The sequence below is a fragment of the Micromys minutus genome, assembly GCF_963924665.1.
Source record: "Micromys minutus genome assembly, chromosome: X".
Lineage (NCBI taxonomy): Eukaryota > Metazoa > Chordata > Mammalia > Rodentia > Muridae > Micromys > Micromys minutus.
The window spans coordinates 123,609,994-123,625,129 of record NC_137970.1 but is presented as its reverse complement, the minus strand read 5'-3'; the positions used below and the strand labels follow the sequence as shown (position 1 = coordinate 123,625,129).

General features: G+C 43.1%; 1 pseudogene across 1 annotated transcript in view; it reads right to left on the bottom strand.

Annotated features, from left to right (window-relative positions):
- Window positions 1–581: 581 nt before the first annotated feature.
- LOC308415256 (UBX domain-containing protein 2A-like) overlaps window positions 582–15,136 on the bottom strand; it is a 57,529-nt pseudogene continuing 42,974 nt past the window's right edge. The window contains exon 2 of the transcript in view: window positions 582–787. The product of the transcript in view is annotated as a UBX domain-containing protein 2A-like (transcript). The remainder of the gene's footprint in view (window positions 788–15,136) is intronic.

Sequence of the window (15,136 nt, the reverse complement as noted above, 5' to 3'; positions counted from 1 at the left end):
CTCTTTAAGACAGGTTGTCCTTGAACTCAGAGAGCCTCCTGCCTCTGCTTCTAAAATGCTTGGATTAAATGTGGTCTGCCACCACCCCCTAGCTTGGGATAACTTTTCTGTGTGTGCATTTACATTACAAATTTAAGGAGTATAAATCTTGGATACTGTAGCCAAATGAATATTTGAGTATTTCTTGCCATCAGAGTGAAAACTGAAAAGCTTTGAGGATGAAGCACAGGCAATCTAATAATTACATTGATGCTTTTGATAGGTCATGTATAATATTTTAATGTACTGCTATTTAAAAACTGAGTTAGCTAACATTTATAAAAGTATCTGTTGTTTCAAAATAATATTTGAATGCTGATGCTGATTTAGATAATTGAATACTCTGCTAATTTAGACCACATTAAGATTAGTGATACAGCTATTTTATATATCACATTGGTTAACTAGTTAGAAAACAGGTACTTCTTATGAATTACCTGTTGAGAAAAGTGCACAGACTCTGGTTGACAGCCCTGCCACTCTCCTAGCTTGTGATGATTGAACCCCCTAACAAGGGATTAGGAAGCCCTCAAACCACAAGTTCAGTCACACTGACTTCTGTCTGCCACTTCAGCATGTCTCAAAAACAGAAACTGTAAGAGTTTTCTAAAAGGCTCAGCTGTCTTTTGGAGTCTCTGAATGATTATAGCATTCTGCAGATCTGCTTCTTCCAATGTGAGCTTCTCATCCAGAAATCTGAGGAAAGGAAGGGCTGTTGTCAGGGCAAAAATAAGCCTTCTCTGAGATTCTTGGTATTTTTAAATGATGTCTTTGATGTGGCTCACCCTATGGGAAACGTCAAATCTTTGGACAGTCCTTCCCCATTGGCTATCCAAATCTGGATCCTGCTAATCCTCCAAGTTGTTCAGTGAAACAGCAGACAAAGTGATTTTATTGTCAACTTCAATACTCTGCTTTAGAAGCGATTCTTGGTGTAGCATTTCCTAGTCTGTGGTCCTGTCCTGACGAAAGCTGGAACATAGGCTTTGTAGACATACATACTTCATATTTTTTAATCTTCAACGTTAACATCCACCTCATCTTTATCAAAGACTCGCCAAAATTCAGAAGTTAATACCCCTTTTTTGATGGAGTAAAGAAACTGCTGCCTCCTACCATCAGAGTAACTTCTAAAATCATCATTGACAGTGAATCCATTTTTCCATGATTTTTTACTTACAACTAACTGTTTCTTCTGTTCAGTGGGGGCCAAGCATTTGGCACCAGCCTCCTCTTCTTCCTCACAAAGTCTATCAAAAAAATATTCACAGTCCTTTTGTTGATCATCATAGAGGAGTTGATTGTCAGGAGGTCCTGTTCCACAAACCTTATTCTGTCAAGATTATCTACTTCTTTCATTCTCTTTCTGCTACTCAGGGTGCAGCCCCCTGGCCTAGTCCCTGGTCCCCGGGGCCAGCAAGCATCACTGCTGCCATGCTGAAGCCCCTCAGCCCAGGAGGGCCTGCAAACCCTCTCAGGACCATCGGCCTCACCCATCCTCCCCAGTCTTATTCAGTGATCTATTCCTGCACAAAACATCATGACTAAGAAGCAAGTTGGGGAGGAAAGAGTTCATTCAGCTTACACTTCCACATTGTTCACAAAAGGAAGTCAGGACTGGAACTCAAGCAGGTCAGGAAGCAGGAGCTGATGCAGAGGCCATGCGTTACTTACTGGCTTCCTTCTGCTGACTTGCTCAGCTTGCTTTCTTATGGAACCCAAGTCTACCAACCCAGACATGGTAGCACCCACAAAGGGCTGGGCACTCCCCACTTGATCACTTGAGAAAATGGATTACAGCTGGATCTCTTGGAGGCATTTCCTCGAGGGAGGCTCCTTTCTCTGTGATAAGTCCCACTTGTGTCAAGATAACACACAATCAGACAGTATAACCCCTTCAACCTTTTCTTTTTCCGTGGAATCAACTCCATGAGTAGGCAGCCGGGAAAACAGAATTACCTGGAGCAGGCAGGAAGTAGGGCTTAGGAGTAGACAGCACTGAGATCAGAAGCTATACAGCATGTCCTCTGAGGACAATGAGGAATGCATGACCAACACAGCTCCATCTCACAGTGTCTAGTGAGAGAAAGCCAGGGTTTGTGAGGGCCATCAGTGCTACAAGCCAGTCCTCATTCCTGCCTACTTTCAATAACTTTGTCCCATTTTCTTAGCGTTTATTCAGTGAGTACAAAGGCAGCTAAGTCCTCAGAGGAAGTACAAGGAGGCCTCTTGACAAGAATATGGAAGAAAAGTGATATAGCTTGTCTCAGAGAGACAGAGTTGCATGCTGGGTCATTGACCACCAGCTAAGTCAAAGAGTGCTGTTTAACAATGTCTCCTGTTTGGTTTAGGCCTGGCTTGTCAGCAGACGTCTCTGAGAAGTTGGCCTCAGGGATATCTCTTCTTCTGTGTCTCCTCAACAGAGGAAACCATCAAACTCAGTGGTGAAATGGACCATTCCCTAGGAATGTGTATGTTCTACTTGTGTGAAGAAAGAATATCAGTCAATAGATTCACGGTTGGTTATAGACCTAGTCAGGTTATATTTCTCAAGTTCTCTTCAGGATATAGGGTTTGTCATTAATATGAAAACCTAAAGCAAAAAATTCAGTAAAATAAAGGGCAGAAGGACAAAGAAGCAGACTAGTTTTGTCTTGATTCTAAGTATTCTTATTTCAAAACTGGGCTGAAAATGTTAGAATTTCATCAATCACTTACTGTGTGTGTGTCTGTGTCTACATGTGTGATTGTACCACTGTGAATGTGCCTGCTCGTCAGTAAGACTGTACATGCATGGAGATCCAGCTGTTTCTATGTGCTGAGCCTTATTACAGTCTAGGAACTATAAACATTCTTGCTTCCAGGAAATGTCCCAAGAAAAGCTCCTTGTCTGTTCTCCTTCCTTCTCTTCTGTACGTTCAGTGTTGCCAGAATTTTCAGCTATACAATTGGCTGGATGTATCTTGTGAGGAGAGCACACCAAATCTTATTTATCCTGGATCATTTCTTGCAGAGCCTATCTTCTCTCAATCTTCTGAGATATATAAACTCGGGTCTGGAGGACACCAGTTCTGGAGTTCTGTTTCTTTCTTGAAATAAGCAGAGAAGAGAGCAAGGTCTTGTGAGAGATTAGGTGTGTCAGTTTGTCTTGCTCCACACAGGAGTGGCACTATTAGCAGGTGTGGCCATGTGGAAGTAGGTGTGGCCTTATTGGAGTAGTCATGTCACTGTGGGCGTGGGCTTTAAGACCCTCATCCTACCTGCCTGGAACTCAGCGTTCTTCTAGAAGTCTTCAGATAAAGATATAGAGCTCATTAAAAAAGATTCTAGCCATTTTTTCTAAGGGAGAGTAAAGGAGGCAAAGATATCTCAGATTATTTGCTTTCTTAATTTCTAAATTGAATTGCTCTATTAATTTCTAAGTTACTGTACTCGGCTGTCTCATCCTTGAACATGGAGTTACATGTGACTGTGAGCTTCCTTAACTAGTAATGAATGTATACCAGGGAAAACTCAAAACTCCAGAGTAAACAAACCTTGACCCATTTGAGCACCCATCTTGTAGCCCCAGGATAATGAAACTAAATGATTTGATGAAAAGGAGAAAGTTACAAGCTGCAACTTGCCAGAGCCTAAGAAAAAGTGGGTAGCAGGTGTGATCCCAAAGCTAGGCTATCTCCTAGAAATTACCATGTGTGTGTATCAAAAAGTAACAAGTAGAGAACTAAGTACAGGTCCTGTGCAGAGGAAATAGGGTATCTGATTTCCTTTTCTGACCCCTGAAATAAAGCAAAAGCCAGAGCCACCCATATAAAGAGACATTTGTCTCTGAGAACTTTACTTAAAACTTTTCTTCTTAAGGAGATACACTTAGAAATGGGAGGGAAACAACGTGGCCAACTGAATGAAATACCACCTGAAAATGGGTAAACCCTGAATAACTTGAGACACTAAGAAAAGTTTCTTTTCTTCTGAGCTTACCCTCACACATGTTCAAAAACACTTGTGGTTAAAAGATAGGAAGAAAGACTTTAACTTGCCTTGCCTTCTCATATGGGAAAAGTGTCTATATACTTCCAGGGTTAAGACTGTCTCTGGTAAACAGCCAAAGACAATGTTGATGTGAGCTATGGCAAAATAGAGAAGAAGTAAGAAAATCACAGTGGTAGAAAGTGGGAAGCAGTCTGGAGAGATGGCTCAGTGGTTAAGAGCACTGACTGCTCTTGCAGAGGTCCTGAATTAAAATCCTGGCAACCTCATGGTGGCTCACATCCATCTGTGATCAGATCTGAAGCCCTCTATTGCTGTGTGTAAGACAGAGACAGTGTACATATATATGTATATGTATATATATATGTGTGTGTGTGTGTGTATGAAATAAATAAATAACTCTTTTTCTTTTAAAAAAGAAAAGTGGCACATCAGATAGAGGCCTAATATCCAAGGTCTACAAAGAACTCAAGAAGCTAGACACCAGAGAATCAAACAACCCTATTAAAAATGCGGTACAGAGCTAAACAAAAAGTTCTCAATTGAGGAATATTGAATAGCTGAGAAGCATCTAAGGAAGTGCTCCACATCATTAGCCTCAGGGAAATGCAAATCAAAACAACCCTGAGACTCCATCTCACACCAGTCAGATTGGTGAAGAAAAAAAATTCAGATGACAGCAGATGCTGGTGAGGATGCAGAGAAAGAGGAAAACTTCTCCACTGTTGGTGGGTTTATAAACTGTTACAATCACTCTGGAAATCAGTCTGGCAGTTACTCAGAAAATTGGACATAGTACTACACGAAGACCCAGTTATTCCACTTCTGGGCATATACCTCAGAGAAGCTCCAATATACAACAAAGACACATGCACCACAATGTTCATAGCAGCCCTATTTATAATAGCCTGAGACTGGAAAGAACCCAGATGTCCTTCAGTAGATGAATGGATACAAAATTGTTGTATATTTACACAATGGTGTACTGCTCAGCTATCAGAAACAATGACTTTATGAAAGTCTTAAGAAAGAAATCTTAAAAAATATCATCCTGAGTGAGATAACTCAGTCAGGAAAGAACAGACATAAGATGCAGTCACTGATAATTGGATACTAACCCCAGAAAGCTCTAAACACCCCAGAAACAAGTCACAGACTATACGAAATTCAATAAAAGAAAAAAAAAAGAAAAGGAAAAACCATTATGTTTAAACTTTACAGACCAAGAAAACTTTGACTAATTCCAGGTTACATCCTGTTTTACTTGTACTTTATGCTCATTGTAACTAGTAAGATCTTAATGCACACTATCAAACCTTTAAAAAAAACTAAGCATTGACAAAAATGTATTCGTATACTTTTATGTAAAAATGCTTAAAATCTGTACATTTATCTTTGTTTTTTTTTTAAATAAAGTTATTCAATTAAAAAAAGAAAAACTGTTATACTTAATCTTTACACACCAAGAAAACTTTGACTATTTCCAGGTTACCTTTTGTTTTACATGTACTTTAAGCTCATTGTAACTAGTAAGATTTTAATGCATACTAACAAACTTTAAAAAAAATCAAGTACCAGCAAAAATGTATTTGTATACTTTCATGCAAAAATGCTTAAAATCTGTACACTTATCTGTCTTTTTTTAAATGAAGTTGTTCAATTAAAAAATAATAAGAAGAAAAGTGTTGAGCACCATTATCTAGGAATTGTCTGGCTAGACTCATCATAGGAAGATGACAGGTGTTAGGACAGTCTATAAGTGACAAAGTCTCAGTGTCAGGCAGATGTCTGAATCTGATAATTCCATTGTCACAGCACAATTGTGGAAATTCAAAAGAAGGGAAGAATGAAAGAATATACTGGGCAAGTGAGTTCTTGCTATTCAGGACAGTTTAGGCATGTGGGGTCAAGAAGCAATCTGTGGTTGGGCACTGCTGTTTGATTAGTCTGTGCTCCATTTTCAGTCCCATATGAGCCAAGTCCCATTGGCCATCAGGGCAGAACTCTGTAAGAGTATTCATCTGTGTGCCACACTCAGTGCTAGTTCACTAGAGCTCCCACAGCCCTGCAGAGGAAGATCAGCTTCCATTCACCCCAGCCTCCAGCACCCTCCAACAGTGTATCTCCAGTTGCCTGTTAGTTAAAGATCTGAAGGCTTGGGAATGGCTGCACATGCACACTTTTGATTGCTCAGGAGTAAGCTCAGCTAGTAGACTGTAATAGAAAAGTTTCAGGTACATCTCTGGCCACACACACCTTGGAAATTAATATTAGAACAGGAAGATGGAAGAGGGAGAGGAACCTCTATGCAATCACCCCGGGTGGGGGAAGGGGACATGTCCTCTTCCACATGTTTTGGAGAAAGTGGAAGGGGTATGTAAAGAGGAAAGGAAACCACACAGAATGGTGCTGGATTTGTCACTGCTTTCAAGGCAGTTACCCACAATCCCTCCCATTCGTACATTGCAGACTTCTCTCCAATATGTTACATGTGGTGTGTCAATCTTGTCCTGAGATTGGAAGGAGTATTGCTCACCGGTGACCCCAGCCCCTTGGATTAGTGCATGTAGGCCTATGTCTGCACCTTCCACGCAGTAGACTAGCTCACTTTATAGCCCAATAGGCAGAGTAGTCTACCTGTCTCCTTATAAGTGAATGTGCAGTGAGTACCTGGAATTCCTACTTAGGCCAATGAGGCATCCCTAGTGCCATGGACCTTGAGGCCAATGATGGATACTCACCCACTAGCCCCTACTTACTATCCAAGGGTTTAACTGGCCTTGTTTGTATTCCATTCAAATGAGCTGTGTCATCGAAGGTGCCTCCCTAGAGTCTGTTCTTCACACTGTCCTCTCAGTCATACAGCTAAGGGTGGATAATAGGAGCCTGGAAGGCATGTAATAATGAGAATCTATAGATTAAAGCTATAGTTTGGATGCTCAATATCCTGCCAAGGTTCACATGTCAAAGCCTTGCTACTTAGGGTAATACTATTAGGAGGTGGGATATAATTAGATGTAGTTAAGTGTCCTGGAAGACCTAGGAAAGCAGTTGTGGGATAACAGCTCATGATATGCCTTTGTTGTGCTCCAGGGCTTGAGAAACAGCAGGTTGCTCTACCACTAATTCCTGTGTTTCTGCTCCCTAGAAAAACGAAGAAATGTAATAATCAAATTTGGTATCTCCAGAGACAGAAATCAACTAAAACTATTCCTTTTAAATATTCTTGAAGACATTATATTGAAGTGACATGAAGCTGGCTTGTACTTCTAATAAAGTTCATAATAAAATGTAATTCATAATATTTAGAATTTGCCTAAGAGCAATGAAATCATTCTGTAAGTGAAGGACAAGGCTTGAGTGAAAAATCTACAAGTCACCTTCAGAGTCCTCTGGTGACCTATCTCTCCTGTCTTAAGCTCTGAGTGTAGAGATTAAAGAAGAAACAGAGTCCTGAATGAAGGCTTTGTAAACACACAGAAAATCACCATAACTACAGCAATCTATGAACATTTAATTGTTGACTGCCATTAAGCCAGTTTCTACCATAAAGATACCTGCCTGACTTTTCTTCCTGATGGAGTGAGATCTAGGTTCTAAGCCAAATAAATCCTGTCCTCGGGTTGCTGTTGGTCAGAGCTTTATCAGTTACAGAAGAACAGAGTGAAACAAAGGCGGGATTAGGTAGGAGATTGTAGGGAATGGTAAAAAGTCACTGACAGGATCTTCTCAGAGGACTGAAGGAAGAAGCCACCTAGGAGAATGGGACCTGTGCCTCACAAAGCTGACCATTTACAGCATGGCTGTAGCAGCTTAAGATGAAGATGAAGACAGAGGGAGAACTCTGGTCTTTTATTCAAGGGCACATACACGCCACTCTATCCACCCATGTTATAATGATTCCCCCATCATTGGCCCACAACCACAGGAGAGGACCGAACCTTTACTTCCTGATCAGAAAACCAGTGGTGCTCAAGTGGTAAGTAGAAGGAAGGATCCATCAAAGGAATAAGGAGCTTTACATGAGTCTGACAGAGATGGAAAGTGTAACCAGTAACCTTGAAGCCTGGGACAACAGTCCATGTGGAAAGGATTCTCTGTGGTCCCCTCCATCTCATAAGACTTGTTTTCTGTAGCATTTGGTGCAGGAGAGCAACATCTCACTGGAAGGGACAGAACAGTCTCTTGTCAGCCCAGCATTTATAAAGTCTTCCAACTTGGGTCTGTGATTCTACAAGATTCTGACTATGTCTACCAATGACCACCCCTGAGCCTTGTCTCACAGTGCTTTCCCCAGCTACACAACAAAGTACAAGCACATAGATAACCCACAATCCTATTGCATATAGATAACCCACAATCCTATTGCAGCCCAATATTCAAAGTCTGTTCCTGTCTGCAGCACCACTCCAAACACCTTACTACAGAATCCACAGCTCTGCTCAGCACACCTAGCTACTTGACCACAATAAGCTTTGCCCTTGTTCTTTGGAAGACCTAAAGACTCCTTCAAACTCCTTCCTCAGTACTAATAGACCTCCTTAGCTCCTGCAGCAGAATTTTAGCTCAACCACAGAGATACATACCATTGTGTCAAATTTCAAAGCAATAATAACTCAGACTTTCTAGGTCCCTTCCTGCCACTACATAGACCTTGCCTACTAGGTCAGTATTCATGGCCGATCTTCAACTCCTCACACTCAGCCACAATCTCTCTTTGGTACTCTATATGTCTGCCTCCATGGGTCACAGTTCACAGCTGTGCATCCGAATCCTACCTCAGAACGCACAACCAAGCTCTGTTCCTTCCTCAGCACTTGCAGTTCTACATCCTTACTCTTAGACCCACTCATATCCTAGCCTGCTATTCCCATAACTCTGTCCACTAATGTCAATAGAATCCTACCCTGACTCCTGGGTCAGGACTCAGAGCCCCTGCCCTACAGTACCTCAACAGGCCAGCCAGGGCTAGACCTCCTGTTGGACCCCAGCTGTTGTAACACTCATTGACCTGTATTGCTCCTACCACAGCACTGCCTCTCAACTCATTGCATCAGGCCCACAGAGCTCCTCTGCATCTTTTCCAGACTTTCCCTGCGAGGCTTCATCATGCTCAGCACTGTGCTTGCATGGCTTCAACCTGAGTCTTTTAATGTCTGGATTCTTGGATTCTATTTCTCCATTCTCTTTGCTTCCTGGGTCCTTACTAAATACAGACCTTGCCACAGCCTGAATGATCAGAGCTCGGCAGAGTCTTCTAAGTCCAACATAATTTCCTAGCGGCCAAGTCAGACTTCTGCATGCTCTTATAAATGGATTCCCAGTCCTGGGTGCAGAAGGTATGGTATAGGCCTGCTTTACTGAGTATGTACTGTTTCACCTCTTGGGAGAGGTGGGCATATATTCATGCAGGTACACCTGTTGCTCAGTGTCTTTTCATATCTCTATTATGATAGCTGTCAAAATTTAGATAAAAGCATCAGAGCTCAGGCGTTGGAATACAAGTCAATTCAAGGTGGGGCAGCCACAGGAATACAGATCAACAGTAGTACCTGTAGGTCTGGACGTGGGTCATTTGTGCTTATCCATGCCCTGGATATTCCTTCATCTGAGTATGGCAGCCATGCATCCTTGTCCTGGAAATCTGGCTGGGAAGCATGGAGGTGAAGCCTGCTTGCCCATGGTGAAAGACTGAATGACGCCTACTGTAAGTTTCTGGGACACACTGCAAGAGAAAGGGGAACCTTTGGCACAGAGCCAGTGATCCTGTCTCTCCATAACCCCACATCTACCTGTACTTTTCTCTATTGTGTGACACAGTAACCATGCAGGACTGACAGGAGACCATGCTTGCCTGACCATTCCTCCTGCCAGCCTTTCATATCCACTTTCCTTCTAAATGTGGGTGTGAACAGCCGAAAGCTTCAGTGCTTCCTCACAAGAACTAGGCCATCTTTACCTTGAGGTTGTGAACTCAACAAGACAGGAGATTTTGAAGATGGCGGGAATGAAGTCCGTGATGTAATGCCTTGTGTGTTTTGCCTTTTACATCAAGGGCAACTGGATGCAATGCATCAAATCCTTCCCTGGACCTGTTACTGAAGAGATGTCTTCTGTCAGTGAGATGTTGATTTGCTCCTGTTGGGTCCTGCTTCTTAGAAGACTATGTCTGTTCCCTAACTTACTTATTGATGCCGCATATGGTCCAGAAGCAAGTGAGGGGAGAGGCACTCATATCTGTCTCTCAAGAACTCAGTTGTCATGAGAATCTTGGTGGCAGTGACATAGAAAATCATGAAGAGGAGAGGAACAAAGAATGCCCCTCTGTTCTAATGTCACTTCCCACAGCTATGAAAACCCTACCTAGGCCTAGGGGTCTCTGTCCTGTGTGTTCCCTTATGGAATGGTGACTTCTGTCACCACCTATCACACATCATCGAGTTTTCTCTATGAATGTCTATCCTGTTCTTCTATGTCCCCTAGAATTCCATAGACATATACGGGTTATCTCACTGTCAGCCCTTTGCAGTGACCCTGTCACCAAGCAGGTACCCATTATTCCTGTGCAAGGTGATGCATTAGATCATCAAGTTCCATGGAGTTTCAGGTAACAGGGAACATGGGTTGAGTCTGAAGGGCTGGTTATGATGTGTTTCTGTCCTGACCCAAGGGGGTCTGAGGCAGGGAAGGTCTGCTAGTTCCTCCTACCAACAGCCTTATGTTGTGTTTGCCACAAAATGCATCAGACTGTGAGTTGCATGTGTATTCTATGTTGATTCCTTTCTAGAATGCTACGATCAACAATCAAATGCTCATAGAGATGACGGCACCATGAATCAGGGTAGGGGACAATGACACTGAGGGAGTTCAAGTCCAGGCACTGGTCAGTGTGCAGCTATGACAGAACAGTGTAAGATGTTCTCTGGGAGTGTAGGAATCTGTGGCTGCTAGAGTTTGGTCGCTTGGAGAGGATGTTCTGACCACTGTGAGTGTGGAGGAGGGGCAGATATGGTACAAAGTCACCAGCTACCTAACAGCCCTGTCAAGTCAGTATTGCAGTGCATCCTCTGTAGCCAAACAATACTGAGTCATCTTAGGCTTATCAAGCATAGCCCACTGTGTGACTTCTGAGACCACCCAAACTAGTATGCTCTCAAGAAGGGGATGGCAATGAGAATGTTCTTCTTGCTTTGCCTCTCAGCCTTGAGGACACAAACACAAGCACCTTGGCGTTTATGGAAATGGAAAACTACCAGGTAATGACTTCTGTGCTCAAGCTTACTTTGGTCCTGCTGCTGTCTGGTTAGTTGAGATACATAGTGTCACATGTCTGCCCTGCCCCTCCCCCACCACAGGCCATGTTTCCCATGGCTGCTATTTCAGTCCAGGGTCAGGTGCTGAGCAGACATCAATACCCTGGCAAATCTGTGGTGAAGAAGACAACAGGTGGAGATGCCCAACAATGTCCAGGCCTTCTGCAATGTAAGAGCTCTGCATACAGTTTGCTCAGGCAAAGAGGAGTGAGTCTCACCCAAACTTTATCTTAAAAATTCTAACTACAACTCTGATTCTGTGAGATAGGATAAGAACTTTTATGTGTATAAATTCCACAGTAACATTACACAGGTTGCCTTGCAATCTTTCTAAAGTGTGTTTTCCTTATGTGTCCGTGAATTTCCCACCACAGAGTGCTGAGAAGGGCCTGTTTCTCAGGGATCACTGGATCATAGAGTTCATCCCTTTGTACATAGGCACCTTAGTTTGAAGTGTGCTTACACAGGGCTAATTGATGCTTGGTAGGGACCCTCAGTTATCTGCCAAGACACTTTATGGCAATATTTGTTTGAGGTGGGGACTCAGGAGAATGGAATCTCCTACTCTGAGTCACCTCAGTATTGTGAGGTGACAACTTGGGTCAGTAGCCACCCCCTTCTGCACCTTGATGCTGAGGACATAAAAAAGCTGCTGCTGTCCAAGAAAGGGACAGACTGACCCACATGTGTGCAAAGCAATTGTTTGGAACAGTGCCAAGTGTTAGATAGCATTGCACACAGACTGTAGGCACAAGTTTAAGATGTTAATTTACTACCATAAGGTTTTGTTTATTTTTTAGTAACCATTACAAATGTTCTTTTCCAGAGAAAATGATGGTTTTCCTCAGGGAATACCTGCATATCCTTTCTGGACTTGTTAATGAATCTGACTATCTTGTTGAAAACACAAATGTTCTCTGAGTATAGACCTTGATAATACCAATAATAAAACTCCTCCTCCTCCTCCTCTGCCTCCTCCTCCATGTCCTATTCCTTTTCTTCCTTGTACCCCTCATCTTCTTCCTCCTCCTTCTCCTCCTCCTTTTCCTCTGCTGTTTCCACATCCTCATCTTCTTTCTCTTCCTCCTTCTCCTCTTTTTCCTCTTCCTCTTTCTCCTCCTTCATATTGTTCTCCCACATAGATATTGCTGAGAGGGCAGTGTTAAGAGTAGATGTGCATACCTTGTATAGAGATATTGAGGCATATCTGAGGCACCATGAGGAGCTGGTGGGCTCATTCCCAGACTCTTCCTTCTCAACATTATCTGATGAGCAATCTGTATCATTATGTGAAGAGCCATCTTTACATGAACAATATGTCTGACATGGACTTTTGTCTGGTGTACTCACAGGTACTTTGCTCATTTCATAGGCTGTCAAAGGTCCAGTGGAGTACTTATCTGCAGGGGTTGTGTTGCTGGTAATCGCCATCTCGGACATAATGCCATCTTCCTTGGGCACAAGTCTTATAGGCTCTGTAGCCTTAAGCATGTATGGTCCAGACTGTCTACATATAGAGGACAGGTGGTCTACAAATAGTGGCCAATGAATGCCAGTTTCAGTAGAAGGACAACTTTCTTATGGAGTCATCCTCCCTTTGTTTTTCACATGATGTCACATGTGGCCCACAGCCAGTCTTGAAGAGGATCAATGTTACAGCTTAGGGGAGTTTTCAAAAAGTATACAAAATTGAGGAGCATTCCAGAATACGATCTTGTGCTCTGACAGTAACATTTGGCCCACCCTGCATCAAGTGACAAACACATACTATTTTGTCTGCCACTCCTCAAGAGGTGGAGGAGCGCAATGGGTGACATTTCTTCTGACTATTTTACTAAAGGGCCAGCTGACAGTTAGTCCAAACTTTAGTAAGATCAAAACTGCTCATAGAAGACAAGCTACTAAATGAATCTACCTTCGAAATAACAAGGCCTAGCCTTGCTCTCACCACCTACCTGACCCACCACACAGCCCTTTCTTGATCTCACATTGACCTAATGGTTGCTCAGTCCCACAAGGCAAACTGGCAGTGAGAAAGAGAGTCTTGCTTCCTCCAAAGTACTTATGTAGGTCTCTAGCAGAAGGTGTATCCCAGATTAATGGTATGCACCACCATGCCTGGATCTAGGACTTGCTTTGTCCTAGAAAACCTTGAATTTATAGATCACCTTCCTTCCCTGTCCTGGGACTCTTAGCCTTCTACCCTGATTCTATCTAGCTTGTGTGTGTGTAATTGTCACCTGTAGAGAACCTAAGGCTATTCCAGCACATGAGGGTAATAGAAGCACCTGCACCACCAGGCCTGGCACTGAAGATGTGCTGAGAGCTGGTGGGTTGGCATTGGGCAGGGAAGGTGGGAAAGCCTGGGCTCCCATCAGCTCCAGAACCTGTCAGGAACAGGTGGGGAAATCCTCCTGCTGGAAGATTCAGTGCCTTTTACCCAGGAAGAGGGTCTGGCAACCTACCCATCAGGATTGCTGGTACATGTGACTGACCCTGGTGCAGTACTGCCTGTGAGAGGAACCACAGCAAAAGGCAGGAAGCTGTCAGTTCCATTGGAACTTTATCCAATCCTATTGACCATGGGGTAGTGGTGGTACTACCACAGTTGTCCAGGACGTACCAGAGTATATTTAGTACAGTGAGACACAGGACGTCTACCTGGCCACAGTGAAACCTCAGAAATAAACACAAGTCTCATTATATCTCGAGCTTGTTGGTCACCAGCTGAAATCTGGGGCCACATCCAGCTGTTAAATTTGTGCTTTAACACATGCACCAAGGTTGTGGAACCTGGGGAATGCTCGTCCAGTGCTGCTGACAGTGCAAACCTGTACAGACAGTCTGAAATCAGTAGTGCAGCTCCTTCCAGCAGAAGTAATAGATCTACCTCAAAACCCAGTCATACAGCATGGGTTTGCCCTGTGAGGTGTTATCTACACCCATCTCGATGTGGAGAGTGGCCCCTATGGAGTGGGATTTCATACTGCATAGGATGGTGGAGTGCTCTGTTCTGTGGAACATGCTCTGCACAGCAGACCCTTAGGCAGGTGCTAAGAATGACCCTATCCTTGGAAAGAGCCAACAGCAGCTGTTGAGTGCTGAAAGTATGGACACATATTGGGAAGTGAGAACCTTGGACAGCCAGTATCACCTCCAGGGTGTGCCTTCAAGAGAATTCATTGATACGAAGATCCTGGGTGTGGGATAGAAAGCCTGCCAGAGATGGAACTTTCTTCATAATGTGGAAAAGGAGAGAAACTGAGACTTTGCTCTTCTACACTCACCTCATGTTAATTTGTTGAGTGTTAATGGGTATTGTCAAACTCATACCATTCTGAGCCTGAGAACATGTCAGATGTCCTAAAGGACAGAGCTATGTTGCCACTAAGTGCACAGATGTTGGATCCCATTTGTGGTCTCACAGCCAAACAACCTACAAGGTAAAAGCCAAGGTAATCTAGATAGGCCTAGCAATGTGGGAAGAGGGTAAAAGGAGAAATACAAACAAAAAGTTGAGTTTTCCTGTTAAAACATCCCACGTACAAGAAACAGATAATAAAGAGGGGATGGAGAAATGACTCTGTATTTAATACCTCTCTCTGTTCTGGTAGGTGAGCTGGGTTTGTTTCTCATCACAAACACAAAAATGCAAATATACTGGGGATTTTTTCAATAGTGAAAACACACATGTAAAAATCATTCCAGTGCCCGAGAACCTTAGTTCTAAGAGTTGTTAACACTGCTGATTGGGAAAAGGTTTCCCTTCCTAAACTTCTTACATACCAAGCCAA